The sequence below is a fragment of the Podarcis liolepis genome (genome assembly GCF_965112155.1).
Source record: "Podarcis liolepis genome assembly, chromosome: 2".
Lineage (NCBI taxonomy): Eukaryota > Metazoa > Chordata > Lepidosauria > Squamata > Lacertidae > Podarcis > Podarcis liolepis.
The window spans coordinates 62336424-62360525 of NC_139555.1; positions in this window are offsets into that span (position 1 = coordinate 62336424).

Sequence of the window (24102 nt, forward strand, 5' to 3'; positions counted from 1 at the left end):
CCTATGGAGTCTTCCTTTCTTTCTAGATATGGTGAATATGGCCACTGTGTTTGTGCATGGAGTCACCTACACACATTCATAATTTCCCCTTTTAACAGACAACTATATGGTTGCTTCTGAAAATAACTTCCCTTTTTGCCAAATGTTTTTGAGTGGTCCAAAACATTTTTTTAAAACTGTGCTCTCTGGGTGGAGAAGGTATGTATGCACAGGAAATATGCAAAACATTGTTCCAAGACAGTGAAGGCCAAAACTGAAGTGACATGTGCCAGGTAGGCATGTTTGGAAGTGAAATATGGGGCACAATCTACTGGAATTTCTGTTTTCAAGTGAATGGAACTTTCCTGTCCTTAAAAGGTCACTAATAGGATCAAACTGCACTTTACATTAAACACATAGTTTGGTGATGTGTGCTTGTTTTTAAAACTTTAAATAGCAGCAGCCACAGAATGTGCATGTGATAAGCATTGGAAATACAAGTGTGTGGGGTTAATCCATTCCCCCCACACTCCTGAACGTTCCCCAGCCCTTTTAAAATTGAAAAAAAACCCAAGCACCCTTTGCCATAGTACAGTGGTACCTCGGGTTACATACGCTTCAGGTTACAGACTCTGCTAACCCAGAAATAGTGCTTCAGGTTGAGAACAGAAATCGTGTTCCGGTGGCGCAGCAGCAGTGGGAGGAGCTAAAGTGGTGCTTCAGGTTAAGAACAGTTTCAGGTTAAGTACAGACCTCCGGCACGAATTAAGTACTTAACCCGAGTACCACTGTACAGACCATTTTATTCTATTTTTGACGTCATTTGCTCACTCATTCATTCCTGAGAATCTAGATGATGGGCACTTCTGCACTGTTGCTATTTTGATAGTTGATTTGATGCTTTTGCATGACAAATCCATCCCCCCCCCCTCCCAAAATGGAACTTTTTGCTATAAGGAGCATTATGAGAAAAATGCTCTGGAAAGTGTAGGATAACACTTAATGCAACACCATGTAACAAATCAGAATGAATGTTCAGGAAATAACTGACATTGTCCAACCTTCCAGCAAACTTTGGGCAGACAGGTCTTTAGGTAGTGACCCAATCTTCTCCCAAATCATTGAATTCCTGTGTTGTGCCTATTATCACCCTAGATTTTTCAGTTTCTGTTCTTGAAGTGATTCTTTTATCTCCCAACATGGTTTTAACACATTTCCTTCAGCCTGGTGTCAACTGACTGCTGTGCTACTGTCTCACAATTTAAATAGTTTGTGGGGCTGGGAGGCACAAATTCTCCTTCCCTTGATTTCTCCCTTTTATGTTTTTGTCAGAAAGGTAGCCAAATTAACTTGAAAGGAAAGAGTTGGTACCAGGGGCATGTTTCTCATGCCTGAGCAAATACAGTTGGGGCATTGCCTATGGGTGCACTGTAGCTGCCCTATTACCCACTCTTGAAAAAATGGAGGCCTCAGGACAAGAAGCAAAGTGGGAGGACAAACAACAGTGCCAACAGAGGCATCCATTGCCTCAGGAGAAAGATCTGGGGAATCTCCTTTTGTCATTGGGAGGGCAGCTGGCAGGTGTCCCCTTAAGGGTAGCTGCAGTAATAAAAGTGTTCCAATGCTGACACACCAAAAATGTTCTTTTGAAGGGGAGGAAGGATATCAAAGTTGGGGAATATCTCCTCAGAGTATCTGGAATGGTAGTGGCAGGAAGAAGGGACGGGTAGCAAATTTCCAAAACATAGCTATTTCTTTGCATGACGACTACGCCACATGCAGCACAATACTGCCATTCCTGCTCCACACACACAGAATATCCCATGCACTTGCCTGTATTGAATGTCTGTTTAGCAATTCTGTTGCACCATCATGCACCACACACCAGGTTACTGCTGCTGCAAGCTGACATATGGCGTCACACATATTCGGCATGCACATTTCCATGACAACAAGGACATGCCAAGAGGAAAATCACATGGGTTTGGTGAAGCAGGCAGCATAAGGCTACTAGAAGTGACCTGTTACCAGACATTGCTTCTAAGGGTTTCTTCTTTCTTCACAAGGGTAGAAGGATTTGTAAAGGTAAGTGGAACGACGACCTAATGACAAGGTCAGAATTTAACACCTCAGTGCTATTTTGTCTTAGTCTTCCCCAAAGAGAATCTCCCACCCACCCTAGACTGGTGCTCCTTGCCTTATGAACCTTCACTGGGACTGCTGATGACATTTGTAGTCATCCAAAATTTCAGAAACACCAAGACAAAGATGAACTTTTCATTTAGATAAAATTAGAGTAATAATATTGGAGGACTCTTGACCACTGTCTGATTATTTTTTAAAATGCAATTAGGGTGCTATGCTTTAAATACCATTATATACTAATGCTTTATCTTAGGAGAGAGAAATAACCTATATGCCCCGTATCATCCCATGACACAATATTTCCACTGGATTCATAAAATGCATAAAAAAACCAGCCTATACCACTTATTTCTTTCAAATAAAAATCTTTGAGACTATGACAGGCAGAGAAGCATATTTTTAACTTTGCCATCAAGAGAGGTTTGATTGCCACCACACTCTTAACAGCTTGTCACTTGCGTCATTTGAAGCCTGTGCTCAACCAGGTAGAAAATGAATTTCTCCGAAATGAAAAAATAAGACTTCTCATACCTTCTTAACATAGAGGAAGAAAGAGAGAGAGAGGGGAAAAGAGAAATATATTTGCAACTCCTGGCTATATAAAACAATAAGACAGGACTTACTTTGCCCCAGAATCTATTTCTGGTGCCAAGGCTCAATTCTTGAACCTATCAAGCAAAATTATATGGAAGTTTCCTTCAGGAGGCTCAGAGTGCATTTTCTCTCAGACCTAAGTAACTGCAAGGGAGATTTCATTCATCAGTTATTGGAGGAAGGACTTTCAAATCTGAGGGATTAGGGGAAAGGTGCCATCTTTTCCCCTAAGCACTGAATTTGCCATACTGTGTCAGACTATTGGTTCTGCAAGGCTAAAGTTCTGGAAAGCAAAAGGAAGGAAACTTATTAAGAGAAACTTGCTCCAGTGAGGCTTATGGCAAAACTCTGATCCCGAGCAGTCCTGGCTCCTGCTGTGCTAGCTCTCCAACTCTGTTGTATGCTGCCAGGCCAGATTATGATAATTTCTCCAGTCTCTTCATTCTTTCTGTTGTTTGCATTCATTTGTTCCCCTCTTGTAAAGGCCGCAAAACAAAACACAGCTTTCCCATACACAAATCAATGGGAGGCAGGCCATTCTTTAGAAAGGCTATCATATTAATGGTGGCTGCCAATTGCCAGGAAACCTTGGCAGTACTTGGCACAAGCAGATACTGTAAGACAGGCATGTCCAACAGGTAGATCGTGATCACTGGATGTCTGCGGTAGATCATTGGCTCCCCCCAAAGAAGCTGAACAACTGTGGCCCCCCTAAAAAAAGCTCAATGTTTTCCCTCCTTCCTGAAAAAAACTCAACAAGTTTGACCTGAACCCCGCAAAAGGGGGTAGATCACTGCCAGTTTCTAACTCTGTGAGTAGCTCGCAGTCTCTTGGGAGTTGGCCACCCTTGCTGTAAGAGAAACCCATCCATACTCTACTTAAGGCCCTACAGATGTGGCAGAATTCCCTATCAGCCACAGCCAGCATTGCCACAGTCAGAGATGGCGGAAAATGAAATCCAGCAACATCTGGAAGGCCACAAGCTCCTTTTCCCTGGGTTAGGGAATACCTGGTGATATAAATTGCATATTTACATCAACATAGGCATTCTCATAGGCATTTCTAGAATTCTCATTGTTTGATTACTCACACAACTAGATCTTCCAGGGAAGCAAATCTCTGCCTTATACATTTTAATCTCCCCCCTTCCCTCTCCCCAGCTTCCCTCATTTTCCTACCAGTTTGGGTGCCTGGTGCATGACCTGTGGATTCAGCTATGTTTCTCAGAGAAGAATCACAGAACCATAGACTTGTAGAGCTGGAAATGACCTCAAGGACCATCGAGTCCAAACCTCTGCAATGCAATAATCTCAGCCAAAGAATCCTTGACAGATAGCCATCCAACCTCTGCTTAAAAACCTTCAAGGAAGGAGAGTCCATCATCTTCTGGGGTATTCCATTCCACTCTCAAACAGCTCTTACTGTCAGAAAGTTCTTCCTTACTTTTAGTCGGGATCTCCTTTATTATAATTTGAATCCATTGATTCAGGTTCTACCCCTCTTGAGCAGCAGAAAAGATATTTGCTCCATAAAAATATCAGCGTGAGCAATTTCTTTAAATTTCTATATGTAGTTAGCTGGCTTCCTTCATGATAAGACCTTGAAGGAAGCAGTATACTGACAAGTTTCATGGATATTTGATGTTCTTTTATTCGTCTCTTGAGAATCAATAAAAACACATTAAAAGAAAAAAAAGGATGTTCTTTCATCAGGTACAAGATGAGGGTCACATTTTTGTCTGCCCATATTATACTCTAGCATTTGGCTCAGCTGCTAGCTGTGGCTGCTGTCGTTGAACCACCATCTCAATAACCTTCATGCACCTGCCTCCCATTATGCCTCCGCTGAATCATTTCCACAGTGTGGGGGGTCACAGGAATGTCCTGACCCTGTGTATACAGGTTTGTTGCACGTACTGTTTGTTACATGCACAGGCTCTATGCATGTGATTTGGAGTCCTGTAGAAAGCAGGGTTCCCCATCATGCAGGCAAGGCCAGGCGCATGCATATAGGCCTAATGACAGAGCCTACTGAAGATGTGCAGGTCAAGAGCGAGTCTGCTGTCAAGATCCTGTTCTCTCTTCTTGTTCAGTACAGTGGTACCTCGGGTTACATACCCTTCAGTTTACATACGCTTCAGGTTACAGACTCTGATAACCCAGAAATAGTGGTTCAGGTTAAGAACTTTGCTTCAGGATGAGAACAGAAATCGTGCTCTGGCGGCGCGGCAGCAGCGGGAGGCCCCATTAGCTAAAGTGGTGCTTCAGGTTAAGAACAGTTTCAGGTTAAGAATGGACCTCTGGAACAAATTAAGTACTTAACCCAAGGTACCACTGTATCTACACATTGCCCATGTGAACAGGGCTCCTGTGAACCATTTAATCTGCAGGGCCAACATTTCATGCTCCTTAAAGGTTGGGTAAGTTTAATGGTTCCTGAAATATCCATGTTTTGTGGAACAACAGCAAGGTAGGTAATTCTCAAATTAAGTGATTAATCTGGGTTAAGATTGTAGATAGTATAATTTCTTGGCAGTAAACACATAAATAACTAACACGCACAAATATACATAAAAGCACACACATAGAAAACCACCATCCCTTTTATAATAATTTCTGTCCCTCTTGGCCAAGGGCTATGTTTCACTTCCACCAAAATGACTGGGGATGTTCTATTTGTTTCTGAGGGAATCAGGTTAATGTCAGAAGCAATGAACACAAGGGCTCTGTACTCCACATTCCATTTGCATAGCAGTGCATCTTCCTCAGACTCACAGAGTACTATTGTGTTTTTTTTAATAAAGAGGTTTAAAGGAGTGGAAACTATTTTGTTCCATGCATAAACATTTCACAGAGCTATTTCATACTCACTAGTGCTTGTCAAAGTAGCGTGTTCAGCCACATCTATAATGGATCAGAGCTTTCTCTCAGCTGTGACAGACAGGGAAGCAAACGAGTTTCCTATGAGCTAGCCAAAGGTTTTGTTATTTGACATTATATACAAAGCAGCTGGATGTACAGCAATAAGGAGATGGTGCTATGAATGAATATGTTGCTGGAGTAATTCCTCCCACCTTCCTCTGATGCTGTATCTCCCTTGTGTCTGGGCTCCACAAGGCAAGATCTGTTCTCTTTTTAAAGCATTTTACACACACACACACACACACACACAGGTTTTCATATTATTATTATTTTTAAAAAGTTTCATTACTGTATCCAAAATTGTAAGGGTGTGTACTTCTATGCCACAACACTCTTAGAAATGGGAAATATTCTACCGTTATAGCAATGAATGGGTGCTTTTAAAATTATACCTGCACCCTCAACTTCTTTCAAAAAGCCAGGTTAGGCTAACAGATAGCGAGTAAGTTCCATAGCCAAGCAGGGATTTTAGTCTGCACCCAACCCCAGCACTCTTGCCATTACACCAAAATCCATGCCTCCCATGACATCATCTTTGCAAAAGATTTGCTCTGTTTGTCCCTACCTTCTAAGTAGGTTGTGCTGTCCCTCTATTATTCACTGGCTTCCAAATCTTTTACCAAAGACCTTCCAATGACATTTTAAAAAATGTATATCATTTTATTAGATTGAAATGAAAAACTCTATACCCATAATCAATGTACAGCTGCTTGAAGATTGCAGGCTTTCTGACTACAGGAATGCTAACAGAAATGTGTTGTAGGGGATTTTGCAAATTCATTAGAAGTCAGAATATTCCAAGACAAGAAAGAATTCTATATACATTTAATAATGCTAACAATGGACTTTTCTCTTTGTTGAGTACACCTTCCCACAACAACCTCAGATCTGGAAATGGAATCCTTTTTAAGTTTTTCATTTTGGATTTTTTATTCTCCAAATCTGCTACTAACCAAATGGTAGTCTCCCTCAACTCCTGAACTGCAGGAGCTATTCTTGATCTGCAATTCGTGAATTGTGCTAGGAAAAGATACATATAAAAATATGCAAACAAGAGCCAAATTATATGATTTATTATGATTATAATTATTCTTTTGTTACATGTATGTGGTCCACCATGCTTTAAGTCTTGAGCTGAATCAATTGCTAAATGTTTGCACTGCAAATTGGATTTTTCTTCCATTTCCTTCCAAGCAAACAATGTAAGAGAGCATACGTCTCACAGCCCATAACAGGCTGGATAGAGCTAGAACAAAAATAAATAAATAAGTCTTGTGCTTTTGATAAAGGACCTGCAGTAATACGAATACCATATCAGGAGACAAGATCAGTTCTTTTAATATATGTTAATGAAAGAAATAATTCTGCCAAACAGGGGTCACAGATGGCCAGCAACTTCCACTGAGATTAGGCACGTATCTTTTGATTATTATTACTAATTTAAGCCAAGGCAAATACATTTTTGCCTGGGCATGATTTGTAATTATTTCAGTGCTTTATCTACAAGGGATTATCTTGTCTGTGATTCAGTGATGAACAATGTAGACTTTGGGGCTAGCTGATGCCCTGCTCTGTAAAAAAATAAACCCAAGGAAAAAACCCTCTTGCCAAATTTGGTATCGTATACAAACTTCTGTAATCTGGCTTTCAACGGAGGAAAAGGATCATTAGGTTTGAACCAGCATCGCTTGTATTATCTCCTTCTACTATATCTTGCATCTATTTTGAGGTTCTTTAAGTGCCAGAAACAATATTACATACACTTGTCAGAGTATTAATCTTTCCCTTGGGCCTAATATTGATGAAAATAGATTTGGCGAAGGACAGGAGAAAGAGTTCAACTATTTCTAGTCCTAATTTTGTGTTTAAGTTATATGATAAATGAGAGACAGAGCTTGCTAACTATGAGATGCTTCAGAATATTCCGGAAACATGCCTACATGTCACAATCCAGAACACACAGTTGGGTGAACCGAAGCCCATTGAAATCTACAGGACAGAGGTTGCCTACTTTATGCTTGATTGTGGCCACTAACATTCACTGAGTCGTTTCCAAACTACCAGAGAGACACAGGAAATCTGTGATTGAACTTCAGTTCCTGAAAAGTTTATTTTTAGAAAGGGATCCCCTTCCTCTGTCGCCAAGCCTTGCCGCGTCTTCGCTCCGCCAAACCGCGTCCCACATCAAAGCCCCAGCCTGCTCCTCTCTCTCTCTCTCCACGAGGTGCCAAAGGAAGTTCGAGCCCAGGAACCGAGGGCAGACGCACGAAGCGCCCGGCGTGAACTCTCCCTTGCTCCCCCCGTTACCTTGTGCCATGCCGCCGGGCTCCCCACAGTCTCGGCAGCTGCTCCCAGCTTCTTCCCACCCCTGCAAAGGCGCCTTCGCGGCGGCCCAAGCACAGTGGATGCCTCCTCCTCCTTGGTCCCCCTCCTCCTGCCTTCGCGCAGTTAGGGCAAAATGGAGCAGCCATGTGGGGAGGGGGAGAGAGAGAGAGAGGCGGCGGCGGCGGCAGCGCAGAGACCCAGCCAGATCCGCTGGATCCCAGCCCACCTGCCTCATCTGTGCCCTCTCCAGAAGAGGATCCCTCTGGAAAAGGTAGGTCGCTCCCTCGCTTGTTCCCTGCCAGCCCAGTTCCCGCTTCAAAAGGAAACAAACTCGCAAGACGTTTCGTCTTGCAAAGCAAGCCCATAGGGAAATTCGTCTTACGAAGCACCTCAAAAAACGAAAAACTCTTTCGTCTTGCGAGTTTTTCGTCTTCTGAGGCATTCGTCTTGCGAGGTACCACTGTACAGATACGTATGAATTTACAACTACTGACATTTGTGTCATGCATTCAGCAGCACAAAAGGAAGCACCAATTTTACTTCACATTGAAATGCATTTACTTCAGAGCTTGCAGGGCAGCAGCTGAAGGAGGAGCAAAAGGGTTTTCTTGTGTGTGTGTTTCTTTGTGGCTGATTAGCTGCTCTCCCTGTGCAAAGGTCAGAGGGGGCAGGGTTTCTGTTGAGTCAGGTGATTAGCTGTGGGAGGAGCTTATCAGAGCTTGCAGGGCAGCGGCGCGTGCCTGGTGGCGCGTGCAGTTTGATCCATCTTTTAGATTTAGGGGAGCTAGTCTTAAATGTTTGTTGGGGGAGCCCTAGGTTTTTTTGGGGGGGTTATTTGTCCTGTCTTCACACTTTTTAAGATGGAGGACCACTGTAGCCACCCCCAACGACACGTTTTCAAGATGGAGGGTGAGGGAACAGCTGCAGTCGCCTGCGGTTCCTGCGCAATGTTTGCCATCTTGCCAAAGGTTGCAGGCAGCTTTACCTGCAGCAATTGTATGTTGATTGCCCTCTTAGAAGACAAAGTCCAGCAACTGGAGGAACGTGTAGCTACGCTCCAAAGAATTAGAGAGCTGGAGCTCTTCTTGGAAGCAACAGAGAACACCGTCTCCACCAAGGAGGAGACAGGGGACACCCCTGAGAAGGAGGCTAGTTCACCAACACAAGTGCCAGATATATGGAGAAACGTGACTCAAAGAAGTAGGAGGCCCAGGGTTCGCTCTGATTGTTTAGAAATACACAATTGCTTTGAAGTCCTCTCCCCTAGCATGGAAGACGAAGAACAGACTCCATTTGAGGATCTCTCCCTCATTACAGTTGATCAGGTATATGAAGACGAGCAGCAAAGTCAGTCCTCAGGGAATGTGCAGGCGACCTTGGAACGGACAGCTCACGGAAGAACCCCGACCAAACCTAAGAGGAGGCGTGTAGTGGTGATAGGGGATTCCCTACTGAGGGGAACAGAAGCAGTGATCTGTGGGCCTGACAAGATGTCTCGGGAGGTGTGCTGTCTCCCCAGGGCTAGGATCCAAGATGTAACTGAACGACTGTAAGGAATCATAAAACCCACTGACAAATACCCCTTCCTCTTGGTTCATGTGGGAACCAATGACACTGCAAGCAATAGCCTCCAGAAGATCAAAAGAGACTACGAGGCTCTGGGCAGGAAATTGAAGCAATTAAATGCACAAATTGTCATCTCATCTGTCCTCCCAGTTGAACGACGTGGCCCAGGGAGAGAGGGAAAAATAGTGGAAGTGAACAGTTGGCTTCGCAAATGGTGTAAATAGGAACGGTTTGGATTCTTAGATCATGGACTGCAGTTTCTTGAAGATGGACTTCTGGCAAGTGATGGGCTGCACCTCACAACGGTTGGGAGGAATGTTTTTGCCAAAAAATTCAGAAACCTCATCAGGAGGGCTTTAAACCGACTAATGTGGGGGAGGGAGACAGTGCTCCTGAAGGTAGGAGTCTATCAATTGATGAAGATGATCATCCAAATGTCATAGACCAAATGGAGTAAACAGCACGCAGACCTAGTGGTGGGAGGAAAAAATCCTTAAATAAGAGACACGGGGGAATGATTAATGGACTTCAATGTCTGTACACTAAGCAAAGCATAGGAAATAAACAAGATGAGCTTGAGCTCTTGGTACAGCAAACTAAATATGACATAATAGGCATCACTGAAACCTGGTGGGATAAGCCCCACGATTGGAATGTAATAATGGAGGGATACAATCTATTTCAGAGAAACAGACCAGACAAGAAAGGAGGAGGAGTGGCGTTATATGTCAGGGATGTGTATACCTGTGAAGAGATCCAAGATTTAGAACCTCAAAGCCAAAGTGAGAGCATTTGGGTCAACCTCTCTCACCACCAAAGGAACACAAGTGAACAACACAAGCACGCTGACACCAAACTCTACATACATTAAACATAATAGAAACACCGCCACCCAATCCCACCCTTATCCATCTTCCCTCTCTCCACCCCCCTCTCTTTTTTCTCTCCTTTTTTTATTTTTATTTTTATTTTCTTCTCCCCCTAATGCCTCAACAAATGAAACGGATTTGTAAAAATGTTACATGGGGAAAAATATATATGAGGCACTACACTTCTGTAAAACAAGAAAATCCTTAATAAAATATAATAAAAAAAAATTAAGGGAGAAGAATAACATAGACCTCATTGTAGGAGTTTACTATAGATCCCCAAGCCAAACGAAGGACATAGATGATGCCTTCCTGGAACAGATGGCCAAGCATGCAAAAGGAAGGGAGATAGTAGTAATGGGGGACTTCAATTACCCAGATATTTGTTGGATGTCAAACTCAGCCAAGAGCATAAGGTCAAACAGATTCCTCACTGGCCTTGCAGACAACTTCATTGTCCAGAAAGTGGGAGAAGCAACAAATGAAACGGACCTGAATTCCAAGCAGACTTCCCTCTTCAGAGCACAACAGGCTCTTCAGCACCACCAGACAACACAGATTTAAAGCTTCATTTACATCTAGTAGCTTCAGAAATCTCCTGACTGTTCCTCTACTGCCATGTCTCAGCTGGGAGATTCTTCCTCTGAGGACAACCTGGAGGCCTTGGCATTATACTAGACCTTGGATCAGGCTCAATCTGGGGTCGAAGAGTCACGATCCTTATCTGAGCACTTGGAGTTAGGCCTCTGACCCTGAGGCAGAACAAGTCACAATCCTGAGGGAGAGATGACACCTCAACTGCCAGAAAGAACCCACCCCATCCAGAAAAGTGCTCAACTGCAGGCAAGGAAACCTCAGGAGTAAAAGTCCCTTAGGGAGTAAAAACATCTGGATGATGACAGCTGAGGTCAGCATATGGTTTCCAGCAGCTCCAGCTCAAAAAACCTAGTGCAAGGCTGGAAGTGCTGTCTTACTACTAGTGCTATGCTTTGCCTGCTATCCTGATTCCCTCGCTTTTCTGAACCTGACCACAGGTTGCCTTTGACTTGTTGCTTGCCTATACATTTATTTGCCCATGGACCAATTGTAACATGACCCTGGGTTGCCCTCACCTTGCCTGGCCCATTGTTTCAGGCTCTGCATTGGAGCCCAACCTTGGACCAGTCCTGGACATTGCTTCTGCATTTGTCCACATTGTCCACCTTGGTATTGCCACTGACCTTGAACTAGCCTAGTGAACTTACCCTATTCCACGCAAAAAATGCTCCAATAAAAAGAGAATGCAGGATATGGAAAATCGGACTTCAGTAGTGTTATGGGGATGGCGGTGCTCTTTTGCTTAGAGTGGTTAATCAGTATTGATATGCTATAATACTGGCCTCTTTGAGCTGTCTGGTCTTGCTGAAAAGCTCAGAGGCTGAGAGCCTATTCAGGAGAGGGCTGATCTCCTGAATCTCTCATCAGTGAAATTAATGTTTGATTGAGAAGGGCAAGAACATCCCGCTGGGTTTTCAGCTCAAAGCATCTTCGAGTGCAAATTGAATGCAGCGTCTTCTCACCTTAATGCAGTCACCAGAACAGCTTTGATTTGGCTATGCTTATTTAACAGTTTAAAAACAAGGACTTGTTCTGCATATGAAATCACATGCAAAGCATTACCCTTTCCACAGTAGCTTGGGTGGTAAATGCCGACAGCAGAAAACAGATGGTAGTCTCTGTGGAAGTTCAGAGAGTTGACAGTAGTCTGTTGAGTCACGAAGTCTGGAAGCTGCTGGTAATCTGTCTAGTGTTAGAAGTTGTTCAAAAGGACAGGCACGAGTACTTCAGTAGCACAATATCTGAGCAGTGAGAGGTTTCAAGTGTTCCAGCTCATACCTTGAGTTTGGTTTCCTTGGAAGTTTGTGGCAATTCTATGGCAAGAGATTTATTTACACATATAGCTAGGCTGAACATAAAATGGAAGATTCAATGTATTAACACTCTAACATTTCCTGCTCCCCACATTAGGTTTCTAGGCGCACCACCAAAGCCATAAACTTGGATTCATGCATGGGAAGTGTGTCAGGCCTCTGTCTCTTTCCCTTCCAGTTTACAGACTGCTTTTTTTGTTCTCTTTCATGCAGAGACCTTCCAGCCAGGGGATGCGAGGGCGCAGGGAGAAAGACATGTCTCCAGAAGTGTCCACAGCTGTTCAGTTTCTATGGTAAAACTGTGCCCCAAGATTACATAACAATCCAGATACTTACATTAACAAAGAAACTGGTTTGTCCATATATATATATATATATATATATATATATATATATATATATATAGCTATTTATTTGTTTGTTTGTTTGTTTGTTTGTTTTGCAATTCCTGTCTTTGGAAAACTCTGTGCAAATAATTTAAGTAAATAAATATTCTGTTTCCTGCCTGAAGGCCTAAGCCCTGGCATTTTAAAACAGGCTAGCTGAGTCCTGGCTCACATTATTCCAAACACTAGGGATTTGATACCCAGCATTCGACACTTACAGTCATTTAGATCTATGGTGGCCCTGTGGCTTCATTTACAGAGGATGGTATTATGAAGGTGTCCTCTACTTGAGGTTTGACCAGTCCAAGTTTGGCTAAAAGATAAGGAAGCATCAAATGGGAGATGAGGAGCCTTGAAGGTGACCATCAGCATTTAGCAACACATGGTCAGCAGTCTGAGCCTGATGTCTTCCCTACTATGGTGAAATATATTTTATTTCAATTTAAATTATAGCAATGATTTTAAATTTGAATCTGTAGATGTAAATCACCACGTGCAAAGTTTATACAAATCAGTGTTCACTTGTGTGATGCAAACTCTCTTTTTCTTTTTGGGGCAATGCATATCTGACCACGCAATATAGATCTGCTAGACCCCTTTCAGAGAGGAAGTCTTCCTTTCAGTGCTAGTTATTCCCTGCCCCTTCCACTGTGTGCAGATTCAGGGCTCATGCACACTTCGTCCCATGATTTCTTCCATTTGGCACCTGACTGACATTTGTTTCGATTCAGCAGTGAACAGAGGGTTTTCCTGGGGACAGCAGCAGGACAAGAAGTCACGGACCAAACAGACGTGTGGATAGCTTAGATAGCTTAGATAGCTAGGATTATTTCAGATTGAGGGAGACAGCACATCTCCCATGACTCACACGCTCAGAAATACATGTGCCGGTCTGAATAACTCTCATTTTATCTTTTCTGTCATGGCTGACAGGCTAGGCCTCAACACTACCTGCCTCATAAAATAATCCCTACTGTCTCACCATCATCGTTTCATCCGGCAGAGGCGTTTCATTGCAATGTCTCCCACTGCGTTCCCCTCCGCTCGTCAGCAGCAATCAGCAGTCACTGAAGCAGAAGGGGAGCGTTTCTAAAAGCCAAACTCTGAGCTTCAGAAATAAAATGTGGCATGGTTGGGAAAGTGTTCACATTTTGACTTCCTTCCAGAGCCAGTGAGTTCTGGTTGGCTGCTGTTGGAGACTGACTGACTAGTGGCCTACTCAGATGAATGTTGACCTGATAGAACATGGGTTTTTATCTTTTTATCTCCTACAATCATAGAGTTGGAAGGACCCATAAGGATCATCTGGTCCAATCCCTGAAATACAGGAATATGTAGTTATTCTTTACAGGGATTGAACCTACAATCTTGGCTTTGTCAGCTCCACACTTTAACCAACTAAGCCATCCAGCTATCCATCTAAAGGACAGAACAAAGTGTTGGTGGGGTTGGGGACCCATATGTGAAAGTGTTACATATCACTTGGGAAGACAGGCAGACTAATACCCGTGTATTAGAAGAAGCAAAGATCACCAGTGTCGAAGCAATGATTCTTCAACATCAACTTCATTGGACTGGTCATGTTGTGTGGATGCCTGATGATCGTCTTCCGAAGCAACTACTCTATTCCGAACTTGAAAATGGAAAGCGTAATGCTGGTGGTCAACAAAAGAGGTTTAAAGACTCTCTTAAGGCAAGTCTAAAAAAAATGTAGTATAAACACTGACAACCGGGAAACGCTAGTTTCTAATTGGAGAACAGCCTTTACCAAAGGTGTCATGAATTTTGAAGACGCCCAAACTCAGGACGCAAGGGAGAAACGTGCTAAGAGGAAGACACGTTTGGCAAACCCTCACCATGATCAACTCCCACCCAGAAACCTATGTCCCCACTATGGAAGGACGTGTGGATCCAGAATTGGCCGCCACAGTCACTTATGGGCTCACTGTTAAGACTGTGTTCATGGAAGACAATCTTACTCGGCTATGAGTGATCGCCAAAGATGTGAAAGAGCTGCATGTCAAATGGCCTGCAAAGGATATTGGTGCTACAGAGAGGAAGATTAAAGTCAGTGAGCAGATTAATGGGGTGCTAGGGCCGTAGCTCACTGGTGGAGCGTCTTCAGATCATGCAGAATATCCCAGGTTCAATTCCTGACAGGTAGGGCTGTCTGAAATCCTGTCTGAAACCTTAGAGAGCTACATCTAGTCTACAGTACTGAGCTGGATGGACTCAGAATAAGCCAGCTTTCTATGTTCACGTAGGTAGAATTTACACACATTCTGAAAATGTTCTGAAAATGTTTTTTTAAGTGTTTTAAAAAGTGCATTGAATTTTCCATAAGGCTTACCATCTCCACCTTGTGTCACATTGTATATTGAACTTTAAATACACTTAAAACGTTTTATTTGCAGGTGCATAGCTGAGTCCATACATATATCTGACAAAAAGACTCAAAATAAAATTATTTTGGGTTCATCTCCTTCTTTAAAAGTGTGATAACTGCTATTTAAAATAAGATTTGCATGTGTGCAGGCAACATTTGACAGGTAAACCAGCAGAAGCATAGATTCCCATAGCAATGTCCCATGTCTGAACATTTTTCTTTGTTTGGCTTGTTGATTGTTGTGTTTTTGTTTTGCCTTACTTTTTCTTCTTTGGAAAACAAGCAGCTTCCTTTCCTCTCCCACACACAGAAGTAAAATGAAGACAGATTTCTTTGTTAAAGAAAACAGTGACCTTCCTTTAAATTCAAAGTGTGTGGGGAGAGTGCTGCAGTTTCTCAGTGCCGAAGGGAAGCGCTGTATATTTCCACTCATTTATTGCTTTGCTTATTTCTGCTTTGAAATTCTCTGCAATAAATTCACTAGCCGAACTTGGGGCTAGACAGTTATTGCTGTGCCTCATTGTTTTCTCATCTGTAAAATGGGAGCAATGTCCTCTAGATGGTATTGTGTCTGTATTTCACTTGCTGTGTCGTCTGTTACTTGCTATGCTGCTTTTGCCATTTGGTGCTATTTGCTTCCAAATGAGAGCTCCCACTTTCTCAACGTTTGGTACATTTGAATGCAGATTGTATTGGCTTCTCCATTCTTTATCAAGCCATGCTGTTGGCTTTCCATGCTGTACCTTAGCCTCACCCATCCATGTACCGGAATGTACTTATTCTCATCTGTGAATTGTGGAGAGTGTGGCTGCCTACACACATTTCATTATAGAATCATAGAATCATAGAGTTGGAATAGACCACAAGGACCATCGAGTCCAACCCCCTGCCAAGCAGGAAACACCATCAGAGCACTCCTGACATATGGTTGTCAAGCCTCTGCTTAAAGACCTCCAAAGTAGGAGACTCCACCACACTCCTTGGCAGCAAATTCCACTGTCAAACAGCTCTTACTGTCAGGAAGTTCTTCCTAATGTTTAGGTGGAATCTTCTTTCTTGTAGTTTGGATCCATTGCTCCGTGTCCGCTTCTCTGGAGCAGCAGAAAACAACCTTTCTCCCTCCTCTATATGACATCCTTTTATATATTTGAACATGGCTATCATATCACCCCTTAACCTCCTCTTCTCTAGGCTAAACATTCCCAGCTCCCTTAGCCGTTCCTCATAAGGCATCGTTTCCAGGCCTTTGACCATTTTGGTTGCCCTCCTCTGGACACGTTCCAGTTTGTCAGTGTCCTTCTTGAACTGTGGTGCCCAGAACTGGACACAATACTCCAGGTGAGGTCTGACCAGAGCAGAATACAGTGGCACTATTACTTCCCTTGATCTAGATGCTATACTCCTATTGATGCAGCCCAGAATTGCATTGGCTTGTTTAGCTGCCGTGTCACACTGTTGACTCATGTCAAGTTTGTGGTCAACCAAGACTCCTAGATCCTTTTCACATGTACTGCTCTCAAGCCAGGTGTCCCCCATCTTGTATTTCTGCCTCTCATTTTTTTTTTGCCCAAGTGCAATACTTTACATTTCTCCCTGTTAAAGTTCATCTTGTTTGTTTTGGCCCAGTTCTCTAATCTGTCAAGGTCGTTCTGAAGTGTGATCCTGTCCTCTGGGGTGTTAGCCACCCCCCCACCCCAGTTTGGTGTCATCTGCAAATTTGATCAGGATGCCCTTGAGTCCATCATCCAAGTCGTTGATAAAGATGTTGAATAAGACCGGGCCCAAGACAGAACCCTGTGGCACCCCACTAGTCACTCTTCTCCAGGATGAAGAGGAACCATTGATAAACACCCTTTGGGTTCGGTCAGTCAGCCAGTTACAAATCCACTGAGTGGTAGCATAGTCAAGACCGCATTTTACCAGCTTCTTTACAAGAATATCATGGGGCACCTTGTCAAATGCCTTGCTGAAATCAAGGTAGGCTACATCCACTGCGTTCCCTTCATCTACCAGGCTTGTAATTCTGTCAAAAAACGAGATCAGGTTAGTCTGACATGACTTATTTTTCAGAAATCCATGCTGACTATTGGTGATCACAGCATTCCTTTCTAGGTGCTCACAGTTTGCTTAATGATCTGCTCCAGAATCTTCCCTGGTATTGATGTCAGACTGACTGGGCGATAATTATTTGGGTCCTCTCTTTTCCCCTTTTTGAAAATAGGGACAACATTTGCCCTCCTCCAGTCTGCCGGGACTTCGCTTGTTCTCCAGGAATTCTCAAAGATGACTGCCAGTGGTTCTGAGATCACACCTGCCAGTTCTTTTAATACTCTTGGATGCAGTTCATCTGGCCCTGGAGACTTGAATACATCTAAACTAGCCAAGTATTCTTGTACTATCTCCTTAGTTATTCTGGTCTGTGTTTCCTCTGCTGAATCATTTGCTTCAAATTCTTCAGGTCGGGCATTGTTTTCTTTATCGGAGAAGACTGAGGCAAAGAAGGCATTGAGGAATTCAGCCCTTTCTGTGTCCCCTGTTTGCATTTCACCATCTTCTCCTCTGAGTGACCCCACTGTTTCTTTGTTCTTCCTTTTGCTACGGACATACCCATAAAAGCCTTTTTTGTTGCTTTTAACCTCTCTAGCAAGCCTGAGTTCATTCTGTGCTTTAGCTTTTCTGACTTTGTGTCTACATGTGCTGGCTATTTGTTTGAATTCCTCTTTGGTGGTTTCCCCCCTTTTCCATTTTTTGTACACATCCTTTTTTAATCTTAACTCAGTTAAAAATTCTTTAGATAGCCACCCTGGCTTCTTTAGGCACCTTCCATGTTTCCATCTCATTGGTATTGCCTGAAGTTGTGCTTTTACTATCTCCCTCTTAACAAACTCCCAGCCATCATGAACTCCCTTTCCTTTTAGTATTACTGTCCATGGGATCTCACCCAGCACTTCCCTAAGTTTTATGAAGTCGGCTTTCTTAAAGTCAAGAAATTGAGTCCTAGTATGCTTATAGAAATAATGAAGACTGAGAGTGGTATTCAACTACATTATTGTACTAGCAAAGAATTAGCCCTAGCAATATGGGATTTCACACCTCTCCTCTCCTTGCCAGCTGCGTTGACCAGGGGTCAGCAAACTTTTTCAGCAGGGGGGCAGTCCACTGTCCTTGTGGGGGGCTGAACTATGTTTTTTTGGGGCGGGATGAATGAATTCCTATGCCCCACAAATAACTCAGAGATGCATTTTAAATAAAAGCACACATTCTACTCATGTAAAAACACCAGGCAGGCCCTTCATTAGGTTACCCACACTTTTTCTTTCCTGCACATGCCCCTGGAAAGGAAGTGGTGATTGTGATATTGGTGTACACTCACCCATAACATCATTGGGCAGGTGTGGATACAGCCCCCATAGCTGGGGTGGCCTGCTTCTTGTGCTTACAACTGACATGAGATGGACTCAAGGAATTCCTGGGTCAGAGGTCATACCCCTAGCCAATGCACCTTACCAGCTTTTAAAAGTATGCTGTTGGCATTGAAGGGGGATTACAGGAGTATTACACAATAGGTATAATCCTATAATGAAGTTGCAGGACACTTTGGCTATCTGAACAAAACCCCAGTGCTGTATGTGTGGGCATTTGTACAGTTGCCAGTTGCTGGATCTACTTATTCAGAGCATTAAAGGATTAGATCAGGATAAGGTACGAGTAACATCATTCCCCTCTGCTCATGTTCCATTTCTATTTACTTACTATTTGAAAGTTTTTTTAAAAAAGAGTATTTTCTTATACCAATAGAAATGGGTTCAGTCATTTTACCTGTTTTGTATCATCAGAAAGAGGAGAGAAAAAGCATAACCAAAAGAGAGGACACAACTTTGCATAAAATCTGCATATTTCAATGTAAATGTAATAAATTGCTATTATTTAAATAGAAATACAATGCAATCTCTTGCGCACCTGCTTAGTCTGCTGTGCTAATGGGCAACTTCAAGGCCCCTGCTCACTCTTTGTTCTCTGAGTCCTCAGTTCTTAAAACCAGACCTGGACTGGACAGTCCTCCATACAAAGGACTCTTTCAAATAAAGCACTAGCTTTTGTAAAGTGGGACCATGGCTATGCTGGTTTTGTATGTAATTCATAACTAATCATATGTACCAACAGATCTATGATTCTGTAATAATGGAATTTTCTGATTTATTATTTTAATTGTAGAGTGAACAGTTGAAAGCTGCTTTTTCTGAAGGGTGACAACTAATCTCTGCAGTGCATTAAGAGACTAGGGTCTTTGTTAGGCTGTCAGCTAAGCTATTTCTATGCTCTGACTCACAATAGGGTAAAAGAAGCAGCACTTCACTAACAATCCCTAAAAATTAGGGAGGAAATGTAACCAATCATATTCAAAGAAATGTGGTAAAATTGAGAAACTTTGTTTTTAGGGTTGCTTCCAGCTGATCTGTTCATTGAGCGCTAATCCTGATTTGTTTGCAAAAGTGTTTGGGGAGGTTAGACAATGTTGGCGATTTATTGAGTATTTATTCTGATTTGTTTGCTGGGATTTCTGTTCAGTGCTGTGGACCCCTCCATTGTAGGCTCAGGTTGTATATGTGTGTAAATAAACCATATATCATAAAGACACCACAGTCTCTGCTGTGCCCCATTTCCAAAAGGAAACATGAACCCTGGGCAAGTGCCTGGAACCCCTGAAATCTCATAGTGCTCAAAGATTGGGGTGGCATGCAACAATATTTTACATTGTATAATACAAGTATTATGACACATTTACTTGCCTTCTTTCTAAGCTAAAAAGCCCAAAATGTTGTTACTTTTCCCCATGGTAGAATTGCTCCAATTCCTTCATGGTTTTAGTTGCCCTTTTCTGAATGTTTTCCAGCTCTACGATATTCTTTTTTAAGTGAGGTGACCAGAAACGTACATAGCATGTATATACTGCTCAAATATAATACAGAGGTAGATGACTCTGAATAACACCAATTTATAATTTCAAAAGAAACAGTAAAGTAACAGTGTAATCAGACCCATCTAAACTCCTTTGTAATGCTAATTTACCCTCTTGATTTACACTATTGCTGTTGTTTTTCCAAGTGATCAATATGGCTGTCTACAATTTTGCCTAAAAAGATTAACACGTCTCATTTTGTTACCAAGTGCCAACTTTTAGCTTTCCATAATGTGGAAAAAAGTAATTGCGGTATTTGTGTTGCTTTCTTAAATAAGTTAGATGGCTTTAGTTAACTCTAAAATACTGTTTCCATTAATTCCTTAATTGTAATGTCCTGCCCCATCGATATGATTTAGCCAAATGGCATTCTCTTTTTCATTTCTTTCACTGCCAATTCTACAGAGTAAGTGCCTGAAATCAAGGCTTTTCACAGAAAAATGATTGTGAGAATGCAAAACAAGTACTAAATCATGGCCTTCTCAAGTGAGGGGTTAGAGAAGAAAAATGGTTCAGGCTTGCTATAAAGGCAGCTTATAATGTCACACACATATCCTGGCAATCAGCAATGACAGAAAATGTAATTTAGAGATAGCAGATAGGTGACCTTATGACAAATAACATTTATCACATCCAGATTAGGTTGCTGGAAGGCAGACATCTGTGCTTCTGCTTTCATGGGGAAGGTGATTGGTTCATGCCCTCTTGATCTGTCTCCATAATCAGTGCCTGCTGAAATGGGATGGAGCAGGGAATTCTGACTAGAGTGTAGAAGAAGATGTTGGGGAAAGGCAGGTGGAATGGGGGTCGATGGTTGGTTAGGGGGCAGAGATGAATGCACCGGAGGAGACAGTGTGGGAAGAGAAAAGAGGGGTGTCCAGGCTTATTTTAGTTCTCAGACTTGCAGAGAAAGAGATAGTGTGGAGCAGTGGTTGGACGAGGACCTGGGAGACCAGGGTTCAAATCCCTGCTCCGCCATGAAGCTCACTGGGTAACTTTGCACCAGTTATCAACTCTCAGCCTAACCTTCCTCGTAGGGGTGTTGCGAGGTTACCCTGAGCTCCTTGGATGAAAGGTGTGCTGTAAATGCAGCAATACGTAAATAAAATAAAATGGAAGCACGTGCATTCTTTTTTTAAAAAACCAGAAGGCGAAAGGGAAATTCAAGTGCACATTTTAAAACAATGATATTGTCCTTACGTGGTTTATAGCCATTTCTCCAGCATACTGTTTCAGACAGTATGCAGCATTGATAGGGTGTTTCATTCCTTCCCAAACAAGTGATCCAGAAGAAATGACCAGCATGGGCTATTCCTGCCACTTCCACCTGGGCACATTTATTGTCCCAAATATGGGTGAAGAAAGGGAGGGGTTAATGATGTGGAAGTAGCTGCTAAGCATTCACAGGCATAACACAGATCTCCCTCCTTTTTGAGATTTGTCAAAAATGTTTGGAGGAAATAACATCATTTATAGGTGGAAGGTCAGAATAGAATATTTGCTAATGAAACTTCCCTTAAGTTGTCTTACAAAGATGTGCCTTCCAATAAGCTTGGCATTAATGTTTTTCTGTCAGTTAATGTAGAGTAATGGTTACACAAGGTTAGTGTCATATAAACAAACGACAACTTGCCTTTACTGGTGTCCTATAAAAAGCTGAACATACACATCATCTCAACAGGTTGAGATGGGATACTTGTAATTAAAGTTTCAGATTTATAATTGGTCCTGAGTGACTCCAGATTGCATGAACCATAAATTCTCTACAAAATAATGCACGGTTGGCGCCTACCTTTAAAAAGATGTTGGCTCTTCACATACATGCTATACAGTGAGAATTCAGAGGAAAGCGTTAAAAGATCCCCCAACATTTCTCGCAGAATGGCTTCTTTATGTAAAAACAATTTAGAAATGGTGATGAATGGATGTTCAAGCATACAAATGTAAATTTTGTTGTTGCTGTTTAGTCGTGTCCGACTCTTTGTGACCCCATGGATCAGAGCATGCCAGGCACTCCTGTCTTCCACTGCCTCCCGCAGTTTGGTCAAACTCATAAGTTTTTTTTTTAAATGGAGTAGGCGAGATGAGATATGGGAGGAAGGGCACAAGATGCATGACACAGCCCACATACAAAATACTTCTTTAAATGCTGTGGCCCTGCCCCCAAACCCACAAGCAGTGCCTGTTACTTGTAAGAAAGAAAAATAGCTTAATTCAGGCAGATAACAGCAGGCTGAGCCTCAGACACAAGGCCTGGGAGTCATTAGGGCAAGAAGCTCAGAACTTAACAGCAACTTTTTCTGTATACCTGAAGGAGCGTCTCCACCCCCATCGTTCAGCCCAGACACTGAGATCCAGCGCCAAGGGCCTTCTGGCGGTTCCCTCATTGCAAGAAGTGAGAACCGAGCAGAGGGCTTTCTCGGTAGTGGCTTTCTCGGCACCCGCCCTATGGAACGCCCTCCCTTCAGATGTGAAGGAAATAAGCAGCTATCTTATCTTTAAGAGATATCTGAAGGCAGCCCTGTTTAGGGAAGTTTTTAATATTTAATGCTGTATTGTTTTTAACACTTGATTGGAAACTGCCCAGAGTGGCTGGGGAAACTCAGCCAGATGGGCGTGGTATAAATAATATATTATTATTATTATTATTATTATTATTATTATTATTATTCAGTTTGAAAGTTGAGGTGTGGCGCACTCACTCACGAGAGTCGTTCGTCTTCTAGGAATTGCATACATTTGCTCCATCAAGGGGGATGAGTCCCCACCATCTGTGAAAATGGCACATGGTTCTAGGCAACAAGACTGCCCCTTCCTGTTCATTTGCTGATGCCTCCTGTCCTGCCTCCTTCTTGGCTGCTCAAAGCCCACCCCAGCCTGCATCGAGGCTTTCTGCTCTGCAATAACAATGGCGGAGAGTTGGAATCCCTGCTCTGTCTTCCGAAATGGCTGAAGTCAGGGTGCAAAGGGGCAGGGTCTCTCCTGCTTTGACACAGGTTCCTACTGTTCAGCTCCCCCTCTTTGTTTCTTCTCCTGCAATCCAAACCCAACCTTGACAGTGCTGCTGAGCTCACGACAAGGCCAGATGGAAGAGATTTTCACACTATAGCTGAGTGATGCACCCCCACTGTGAATTCTCTTTTTATATTCTATTTGTCTCCACATGTAGGATGATTCTAGAGAATGTGTTTTGGTAATCACAGATACACTTGCTCATTTAAGTTGCATGGCATCTGTGGACAACTATCTCCAATTCCCTCCCTATTCAAACATGAATTAGAACAGGGGCCGTCAATGTGGTGTCTTTCAGATTTTGTTGGACTCCAACTCCCATCAGCCCCAGCTAGCACAGCCAATGGAGAGGGATGATGGGAGACACGCAGCACTTGTAGTGTACCACACTGACTGACTCTCAGTTAGTAGGATATACAGGCAAGCTTAAAAAACAATATGGGATCTTTCCAGTTTCACCGTCCATTCCTTTAATAAGGTGGCAAGATGCAAAAGTGTTCCTGCGCTCTTAATAGTTGTGTAGAAGAGAGAATTTCATCAGGTGTATTTGTCACTGTCTCATTCCATCCCATCTAAAGGGATGTTAAATTGCTATTAAGCCTATACACTCTGGTCCTAACAATCGGTTTTGCTCAATGAACTCTGCTATGCTTGGAAGCCTTTTGCTGTACAAGCAAACAGAGGGAGCCTGAAGGCACTTTAATGATTATTTTAATCAATTACCAGCTGCAGAAGGTGATAAGGTAACTCAGCTTTGATGTTGGCAGCACTGTAAGGAGTGAATGAAAAGAGAGGGCAGGTAGAGGCAAATGATGCGAAATGGCCAGGCCATTTGGGCCTGTCACTTCCTTTTCCAAAATGAAAAAGAGAAGATGAACACTTCAGCATTAGCTGGCTCTGAATAAGACCCCATGAAAGGAATTAACTTTTCAGAATGGGACTGATAAAAAATGAAAGGCCAGTGATTTCTCTCCGCCTATTGGATCCTGCCTTCATGTACTGCAGCTGAGAGGCAATGGCATGTGACACACCGCATAGGAGAGAGATTT